This window comes from Canis lupus, chromosome 14, assembly GCF_003254725.2.
Source record: "Canis lupus dingo isolate Sandy chromosome 14, ASM325472v2, whole genome shotgun sequence".
Lineage (NCBI taxonomy): Eukaryota > Metazoa > Chordata > Mammalia > Carnivora > Canidae > Canis > Canis lupus.
In genome coordinates, this window is record NC_064256.1 from 31,428,005 (window position 1) to 31,436,538 (window position 8,534).

An 8,534-nucleotide genomic window follows, 5' to 3' on the forward strand; every position below is an offset into this window, starting at 1 on the left:
GAGCTTCTTTATTACACAGGCATCTGTTAGCCTAATACATCTCTTCATTAGCCTGAAATAATCATCTGTTATCTCTAAAACAAAATTTTATCAAGAGGTGGGCCTCTCCTTATATATTCAAGATCACTTGATTTTTGTTTATTTTTGAGAGAGAGAGAGTACATGAATACAAGTAATGGGAGGGAAGAGCAGAGGAAGAGAGAGAATCCCAAGCAGGCTCCTCACCCAGCTCAGAGCCCTATTTCATGACTGTCAGATCATGACCTGAGTCAAAATCAAGAGCTGGATACTTAACTGACTGAGCCAACCAGGTGCCTTTATCCAGGCTCACCTGTAACTCTTAGGTAGATTCCCTCTGCTTTGGCCACTGGTGACATACACACATTATATTAGCACTTTGAGAACTCACCATTGTATTTTCATGTCTTTGCCTTTATTCACTATATTCACGTTGCTTGGAATATTTGTTCTTTTTACCTATCTGAATCCTCTCTTTTCCTCATTATTTAGTTTAGGCTTATCTCTTTTGCTATGCCTTTTCTAATAGTTCTAGACTCCATTGATGCTCTTCCTTTGAACCTTAACAGCATGGCAACTCTGGAATGTACCATCTGGCTCATGACTAGACTGTCTTACCTTATTCTTATGTGTTAGTCTAGTCTCCCTAGATAGATTCCAAGACCTCTGAGTATAGGCTCAGTCATTGCAGCATCACAAGATCTAGCAGGTTCCTAAGCAAATGGTAGTCATTCATTATTTCATGATTCATTTGCTCCCTGATTGCCTCATATATTGCTTAATTTCAATTTACTCAACAGACTCCCAATCTGATCAGATAGTAGTATTTCATGAAGTACTAAGCACAAGCAAAAGTTAGTGATATCAAAGAGGAAGGGAGGAATCATTTCTTGGGTACCAGGATTTAGATCATGCGTCAAAACAGACGAAGAAAAGAAATTCAAGTGGGTGGAAGTTCAGTCATAGTTCACAGTCAAGTATGGGAAGGTCAGTAGTTTTAAGGAAGTATAAGAGCCAAAATACCAGACCAAAAGGAGCTGAAGCTTGGAGTGAATTGAACAAAACTGCTCATGAACCACTGATGCCCATTTGAATACTTTCAGGCTTTTTTTTTTCCCCCAGTTCCAGTATTAGAGCAGTATATGGTAGTGGTTGCTTGTATGGTATATCTTTCCATACACATGTTATAGTTGCACTCTTGGCATTAATGAAATATCTGCAGTGACAGTGATGGTTGGAATCTCCCTGAGATTATGAGATATGTATGGGTGTGATATTGTAGTATGGCAGTGACATACTGTTTCCTAACATCCTAGAATCTATTACCCTGATGCAATTGTTGATTTATTGTAGTTTACAAGACTAAATAAGGCATAAATATCAGGAAACATTTTGAATATCTTCCATGGAATACCAAGGAACCATTTTACCAGAATATGTCTTTCTCCCCAAATAAAGAGAATTAAAGAACTGTCCTTCCTTTCTCATAGAGGAAATCTAAATTGTCTAGAAAGAATCAGCATTAATATGTCTTGGAAAGTATGAAGGGTGATATTTATTGTGTTGTATTTTTGGGTACAGCATTTTCATTGTATTGTGAGAAGAGATCATTGGATTAAGGACACATTATAGAAAATAGGATTTGTAATTGTAATCTATTTTTAACTTTTTTTCTTTTCTTGGTTTGTTCCCCTATGGGATGAAAGAGATGTTTCCTATGGTGCTTAGCCTTTTGCTTCACCATAGGCTTAAACTCCACCTTCCACCCCCACCCCAAGATAATACATGTTTATCTACATGGTGGGTTGTGTTAGTCTTCCCCCAAATATGCCTATTTGATGGAAACAAACTGAATTATTGAACTTATTCTTGGGGAACTAACACTTTTAATTTTCTGTGATAGGTCTCATAATTTTATATTAAACACTTATAATAACATCAGTAATTTCATTCAATCAATTGAACAAAAGGAATATTGAGAGAACAATTTGTCCTCTCTTTGCCTTCAAGTACACTTAAGCCACGCAGTTTTCACATTCTTATGTAAAAGTTTAGGCCATTTTCACTTGCTCCATTCTCAAGGGCAGTGTAGCAACATGTTTGCCCTTGTTTGAATAAAAACCAACTCATCTTAATGAGTGCTATAAAAGCCTTTTAGGTAAAAGACAGAGCAATAGAAATTTCCACAAGGCAAAAGGGGCCTCAGTGACCCTTGACCTGAATACAAACAGGCTCATTAAGTGTCTTACCTCAAAATGCCATAAGCCATAACTAACGAATGGACTACTTACAACCAGGCAGAGTTACCAAAAAAGGGAAAATTGCACACATCCCCATATTTCCTCACTCCACCCTGTAACTAGAGCCCCTCACCACCACCTCATGGTGGACAGTCTCTCCCTTGCTATCCTGCCCATGCTGCTGGCCCCCACCCAATTGGAATGCACCATAGAAGCAAATCTCAAAGAGGGAAAATGTCAGAGCTGTGAATGAGGATGGTGACTAGAAACGAATGTTACAGTTGTTCTCTTCCTGCTGTTTTCATAACCATCAATGCAGCCCTTAGAGGGATGCACATCATAAAAATAGAGATTTATGTGAGTAAAGGATACAGATAGATATCTTAAAATGACTTTATTATTGCAGTTATATTAAAGATTTTTCTTAGGTCTTCAGAGGAATATAGATCATTAAAAAAACTCATTCAAAGGAGGTGTCTCATTCAAATACTAGTTACATGTGTGAAAAATATTGACACTGTAGAGATTTTTTTTTTTAATTCATGAGAGACAGAGAGGAAGAGACATAGGCAGAGGGAGACCCAATCCCAGGACCCTGAGATCATGACCTGAGCCAAAGGCAGATGCTCAGCCACTGAGCCACCCAGGTGCCCAAATATTGACATTGTAAAGCACCTTCAATACTATTGGTATTGATGATTTTGTTGTCACTTCCCGACCACTGCAGCTGAAGCACAAGAGAGCAAGAACACCTGTCTCCGGGGGTCCCAAACAGATAAGGTTTGGCCACCTGCCACTAACAAAATCCAAAAGCAGAAAAACCAGTGGTGGTGAAACCAGAAAGGAATTTATTTCACTGAGGTCAACACCAGGAAGACAATGGATTAACTTCTCAAAGGCTGTCTCCAAAGTGCCAAAAATACTTCCAGGTTTATATAAGGAAAACATGCGACAAAAGCCAGTGGGTACATCAAGTGGGGAGTGAAGGTCAAATTGATCATTGTCTCAGGGTCAGTCACATGGGGTCTTGCTGGGTCAGGGCAGTCTTACGCTTAAGGGGGTAGTTTCAGTTCCCATTAGGAGGTGCTTTGCCTTCATGGTCTTTTGCCTGCGTTAAGAGAAAAGCTGGAAAGAAGAACTTAATCAATTAGAAAGTACAGACCGAGGTCAAAATGGAAGTAGTTGAAGTCCTCTTTCACCACCTCTAAATATTCCAGTTATTTTATATCTTTAAGTTTTTAATGATTGATTTCAAAAATAGGTGTCTTTCCCAGTTTGGTTCACGAGGTTAAGCTCCATCTAGAAGTCATTAAGCTTCTAGAACATGCCTAAACTATGAAACTTTGAACATCTAAAAGAAATTGAGAGTCTATTACATATTTTGCCAAATGATGGTTTCAAGGTGTCTAGTCTGGGAAGAATGATGGCAAAAGTGGCAAAAACGATTACAGTGAAAAAAAAATGAATGAGAGGAAAAGTAGCTACTTCTGTTTGTGGACGATGGCTATTATGGGACTGCAGATGTTTAAGGGCAGCCAGGAGAATATGTCTGGAACATGTTAAGAGTTAGGAGTGGAGATGCCAATTTCACAGGCATCTGTGTTCTGTCAAAGGTTTGTAGTGGGTAAGTTTACTGTGATTTTTGTTTTTCAATCTCTAACTCACTGCTCAGCTCTGCCCAACTGATTTCATCTTTTGACATTTGAATTTTTTTCTTTCTAGTAAGCTACATTACACTTGTCATGGGCTGAGGTCACATGAAGCATTGGGATTAGGGAGAGAGAAAAGGAAAAAGCTTTTGTCTGTTTCCAGTACTCCTCTAGGAATAAGAGACAACGGGGAGAAAAGGATGCCCGATGAGGTACTTGTATGACAAAGCCACTGATGAATTGTCATGCACACAGAAACAATGGGGAGACATGAGCCAAGTCTCCTTATTAAATCGTGCCTGATGTTGGATACCCTCTGTTGCTACTGTGTTATCACAGCTAGTTCAACATTCAGGAATCCTTTAGGAAATATTTGAGAATCCACTAAAAGCATTCTCTGATGATGCAGTCAGCTCGGGGAAAGACATCTGAGCTTTAATCAAGAAATGCATGTGGGGGAAAATTTCTGGTATCTTGTTGAACAGACAAGGGTAACATATCCTCCTTTCAAATACGTTTTCGATGACATCAAGTAGATTTAAAGAGATTTATAACAATGGGATTGGCATGACAGTAGACTTCCTTAACCCATTCTTTTATGGAGATCTTTATGTAATAAAATGCCTGTTTATGGGCTCAGCGCAATCATTTTTTGGAACATGTTCCTGTATTTCAGAGCACTGCATCATTTAGAAAAGTATTTGTTTTAATCCTTCCTGATACAAACTTAATTCACTTTGGTGCTCAAGGGTGAAAGTAAGTATAGTTACATGCTCCTTTGTGCTTGCCTCACCAAACTTCCATCTGAAACCAACCAACCAAGATTTCTTGAATCTTAATGGTAAGCAGAGAAGTTCAAATGAAGTGTATGAACATCTTCCCACAAATGCACATCTGTACTGGATTTGTTTATCTCTGAGTAGTGTGATGACAACAGTATGTCATTGTGGGGTTTCCTGGGTAGAGGATTGTAAGTTTGCACAAACAAGGAGTGCACTGTGCCTTGGGGAGATTTTACCTTGTTGCACTGCTGTTTATATAGCTTTGATTATGGCATCTTCCTCTTCAAAGTGTCAGGAGGTCCTTCTTGTCTAAAAGAACTGTGGTCAGTTTGAAAATAAAGCAGGTCTTAATTCATTTGCCTTTCATTTCTTTTACTCCTAATCTATACTACAAACCAATCAATCTTCTCACAAAAAATTTCAACATCTCAAGTTCAATGTCTCCTAAGCTTCAATCCATAACTCCTTAGAGAGTTCCTAAGCTTGCCACAAAACTACAAAAACATATATCACCAACAGTACAAGCCAGTATGCCTCAAACTTTAAAAGCTGATGACAATTTACTCTAGGAGACTATGCTGAAATAAGAATTGTAGGATGTGTAGAAGTCTTCATGTTTGATTTTTGTGTTGATGCTAGGATGATACATGGACAAAGAGGATAATCCAAATCAGAGATCTGCAAACACACTACAGACATTTGATAACAGCGGCTACTTTTCTGTGTCCACTTGACTGAGCTAAGGGATGCTCAGAGAACTGGTAAAATGCTATTTCTGGTTGTATCTGTGTGTGTGTCTGGAAGAAATTAACATTTGAATTAGTAGCCTGAATAAAGAAGATCCACTGTCACCAATGTAGGTAGGCATCATCTAACCCTTGAAGGGCCTGAATAGATTAAAAAAAAAAAGTGTTGGAAGGATGAATTTGCTCTTTGCTTAAAGTAGGACATCCATCTTCTCCTATCCTCAGACTTTAGTGCTCCAATTTCTTGGGCCTTCAGACTTAGATCGGGATTTATGTCACTGGCTCCTCTGGTTCTCAAGCCTTTGGGTTTGGACTGGAACTACACCATTCGTTGTCCCTGGGTCCCCAGCTTGCTGACAGCAAGTTGTGGGATGACTCAACCTACATAATTGTGTAAGCCAATCCCTCATACTAAATCTCCATAACATATCCTATTGGTTCTATTTCTCTGGAGAATCCTAATTCAGTTATTACTTACTAAAATAATACTTTAAGATCCTATAGCCATATGAGCTCCTATAAGAATTATTAAGCAATTGGCCATTTATTTAACTTTTATATCATTTATATGCATTTTTATATGCATTTAACTAGGTGCATATTACTATTAGAAGTCAAATAGAGACCTATGTAGAATATTGAAAGACACAGTTTCTCTCTTTGAATTCAAGACTCCATTTTGGATCAAAAGTTGAGTAGTAAAATGTCTCATTGGTATGTCTCTTGAAAGTTTTCTCTCCACTCTTGTTTCTAGTTGGATAAAATGAATGTACTAATGATCAATACAGTACTTAATGTGTGGCAGCTAAGAAAGGACTCTCAGCATAGCATATGGAATTGTTGAATCACTAGATTGTACACCTGAAACTAATGTAACATTATGTATAAATTCTACTTCAACAACAAAAAAAGGGGGCCCTTAGTACACAATGTATATAGTGGCAGGAAGAATTATGTCCCTCTCTCCTCAAAGATGCCTGCCTCCTAAGGCCTGGAACTTTTGATTCTGCTGCTTTACATGGCTTAAGGAACTTTATAGAGGTGGAATTAATTTGAAGGAAACCTGAACCAAGGAGAGAAATCTGGATTATCCAGATGGAAACAATCTAATCAGTTGTGTCTTTCTCTCAAAGCAGAGAAACTTTCCCAGCTCTGGTCAGAGATGTGTCCATGAAAGGAGAGTCAGAGAGTCCTAGGGTGAGGATCCTATCTGCTGTTCCAGACTTTGGAGACAAAAAGAAGTCAGAGCTGAGGACTGTGGAGACTATAGAACCTGGAAATGGAACAGAGTATTGGTGAGTTGAAATTGGTTCAATAATTTCGTAATGTTAATGTGTACAACAACTCATGGGCTACTTGTTTAAAATACATCTCACAGGCCTGACCTTAGCCATTCTGATTCATTATATCTAGTGTGGGATTCTTTATATCTAGTCCGAAAGTTAACTCCGTTTGGACAACGATTTATCAAGATGAATTCAAAAAGGCATTTTAGCTTGATTTTATTAAGAGTAAGTTGCCATATTTAACAAAGAATTTCACAGTCTTCTTTCCCATATTTATATTATAGAATCAAGGAAAAGTGACATATCTATAAAGGTATTAAATTTTACTGCAGTTAAGTTAGTCAGCTTGTGCTCCCTTTGGCAGCACATGTATTAAAATTGGAACAATACAGAGAAGATTAGCATGGTCCCTGCACAAGGAGGACACACAAATTCATGATATTAACTTGATAGCATCTTTCTAGAAAATTCACAAATTTTTAACTTCAGTTTTTGAAAACTTCACCATGGGTCCTGATTAGAAGGATCAGGAATGTCTTCTTCCAGGGCATTTATTATTCATGTTTATTATACATGTTTATTTATTTATATATGTGTGTTTTCCAGGCTTTTCTGTAAATTTCATTAAGGTGGGCAACATGGGTACCTTATTCACATCAACTAGCAAAAGGCCAGACCCCATTAATTAAGAAGCACTTTCTTTTCAGGTAAATGACAAATGCACAAGTGTAGTTAATGGTAGCAGAGGTGCAGGGCACGGATAGATTGAAGAAATATTGGAATTAAAATGAGCAGATTTACCAATCTGATAAAGGATTGCAGGAAAATGTTTTTCAGCTTCAAGCTTAAGTTGTTGGTTGGACATATCCCCATCAAGGAAGAAACACATTTGGTGGAAGATGAATTTAGTTTTGAAGAACATGTGTTTGAAATGTCTGTGGGAGCTAATAATCTAGTGAATAACTACAGATACATATGAATTGACAATGCTCAGGTGTGCCAAAGTGCCCCCCTCCATGTCTGTGTTCTCATTCTTAGAACTGATGAGTGTTATTTTATATGTCAAAGGGACTTTGCACAGATGATGGAAGTTAATCTTAAGAATGGTTGGGATGGGTATTCTGCGTTTTCTAGGTGGGCCCAATCTAATCACATGCGTTCTTCTTTTTTTTTTTAAAGATTTTATTTATTTACTCATGAGAGACCCAGAGAGAGAGGCAGAGACACAGGCAGAGGGAGAAGCAGGCTCCATGCAGGGAGCCCGAGTGGGACTCGATCCCGGGTCTCCAGGATCAGGCCCTGGGCTGAAGGCAGGTGCTAAACAGCTGAGCCACCCGGGCTGCCCCTCACATGCGTTCTTTAAAGCAAAGAGCTTTCTGCAGCTGCAGAGAGTCAGAGAGGGCAACATGAGAACGACTCAGCCTGTTGTTTCAGGTTATGATGGAGAAGGGCAGCCTTGAACCAGAAATGCTGATAGCCTCTAGAGGATAGAGAAGAAAATACATGTGTCCCAGAGCCTCTAGAAAGAACTCAGGCCTGCCAACATCTTGTTTGTAGCTCATTGAAACTGATTTTGGACTTCTGACCTCCAAAAATATAAGAGCATAAATCCATGTTGTTGTAAGCTGCCCCATCTCTGTTCATTTTTACAACAGCAATAGAAAATGAATAAAGCAACTATCTCATTTCCCCAAACAAAACAAATAAGTTTATGAAACTTGATAACGCAACCCTCTGAGGCCACATTCTCTGGAGCCAACCAAGGAGCAAATTCTCCCCCTCAGTTCCCTTCATTTTGAGAGACATTTGCTTA

The 8,534-nt window shown here is 38.6% G+C and overlaps 1 pseudogene; it reads left to right on the top strand.

Annotated features, from left to right (window-relative positions):
* The first annotated feature begins 7,069 nt into the window (after nt 1-7,069).
* Nucleotides 7,070-7,183, top strand: LOC112670916 (U6 spliceosomal RNA; annotated as a pseudogene).
* Nucleotides 7,184-8,534: the final 1,351 nt, after the last annotated feature.